This window comes from Morone saxatilis, unplaced genomic scaffold (genome assembly GCF_004916995.1).
Source record: "Morone saxatilis isolate NCDOM2014 unplaced genomic scaffold, NCSU_SB_2.0 Contig15, whole genome shotgun sequence".
NCBI classification, from domain to species: Eukaryota; Metazoa; Chordata; class Actinopteri; family Moronidae; genus Morone; species Morone saxatilis.
In genome coordinates this window covers 25,772,542-25,774,115 of record NW_023339707.1, presented here as the reverse complement: position 1 = coordinate 25,774,115, position 1,574 = coordinate 25,772,542, and the positions used below count along the sequence as shown (strand labels likewise).

General features: G+C 41.8%; 1 long non-coding RNA gene across 1 annotated transcript in view; it reads right to left on the bottom strand.

Annotated features, from left to right (window-relative positions):
• The window catches only part of LOC118324588, a 3,058-nt gene extending 1,570 nt beyond the window's left edge, over positions 1-1,488 (bottom strand). Inside the window, exon 1 of the long non-coding RNA XR_004796566.1 lies at positions 637-1,488. This is a non-coding gene — a long non-coding RNA (uncharacterized LOC118324588). The remainder of the gene's footprint in view (positions 1-636) is intronic.
• Between the last annotated feature and the right edge of the window lie 86 nt (positions 1,489-1,574).

Below are 1,574 nucleotides of genomic sequence, written 5' to 3'. Positions count from 1 at the left end.
ACATACATGTTGATGGTGGGGAAACTGGAGCACCCAGAGGAGAACACGCAAGCTCCACACAGAAAGGCCCTGCCCCAGCCGGGATTCGAACAAGGTTGTGAGGTGACAGTCCTAACCACTGAGCCTCTGGGCCACCCAGAAGGCTCGTGCTGCTTTTATTTCTGGTTGGCTAGATTACTGTAACGCTCTGCTCAGAGGAATAACTGAAAGGCAGAAGGCCTTACATGCACTGGAACCAGTATCTCTCTGACATGTTTGTGAGCTATGAACCAGCAAGACCCCTCAGGCCGTGTGGAACAGGTCTTCATGATAACTGGTGAATCTGCCTTTAGCTTTATGCTCCAAGCAGCTAGACTGTCCTAATGAAGCTCAGTGTCAGTGTGTCTGTCTGTGTCTGTCACAGGAGAGAAGAGAAAGACTGCATGTTCAATATGACCATAAATCACAGCAACATCCTGTTTCCTGCTAATCTCAATCCCTGGTCTAAATATTTATAGAATTTATCTTCAAAATCATATTACTGCATATCCTAATATATGACTCATTTGGATTTAGAACCAGGTTTTTGGGGCCAAATATGTAATTGTCACCTATTCCACGAACCGCCACTGTATGCAGTTGGTTTATGTGTCTTACTCGGTTGTTTCTTCATCATCTTCCTGGTTAGCATCAGTATGAGCACTCCAAAGATTATAAAAGGTAAAACCAGAATCCAATAAAGGGAATTTCCTGGACAAAGAGAGAAAAGGACAGAGGTTAACAGGTCATACAGCTGCTCACATCTGTCCAGTGAATAATTAGTGACTGACCTGAAAACTGAAGGTACAGAAAAAGATGTTCTAAATGAAATAAAGTTGGGGTATTCTGCAGTCTGGAAAAGCAGACAGGAGATGATGCACTACTGTGGACACACTGTGTTACACCAGAATCAGCTGTGTGGGTCCTAATGTTGTGAGATCAGACTGAAATAAATTTTCACGTTGCCAAATATGTCAAAGTTGGTGCATGCTTGTGTTTGTCAGGGCTGCTGCTGTAACTCTGACCCAAACAGCTGGTCTGCAGTAACACAGGCTCATGTGTACAAAGTTCTATGATTAGTGCCAAAGAAAGAGGCTGTCAGCGAGGAAAAGTGGTGAACATATTCTTATTATCGCACTTGGAGCTTTTTTTATGTGGCAAAGAACTTTTCTGCCGGCCCATCTATAACAGTGCATTGCTCTGCTTCACTATCTGCCTCTCCCAACTGGGGGTGCACTGACCTCCACCTGCTGCAGGTAACACACTGACTATGGAAAAGTACCTCATGCTAAACCACTTCAAAACACCAGAACTCATCATATAATTATAATAGTTCTGTTAGTTGAACATACGTGTGTTTACTATAAAACCGCTTTGTGTCAAGAATTTGGAACCTTATTGAGGTTTTCTATTAACTATTAGATCATTTTATTTTTTATTAAATGTCTCAAAAGCTTGATGTTCATACTGTCGTAGCAATGGACACAATATTTACACTCTGAATCTTACTTAAAACATATGTATGGTAAATTGACCAGCAGTATGGTTAGTATAAC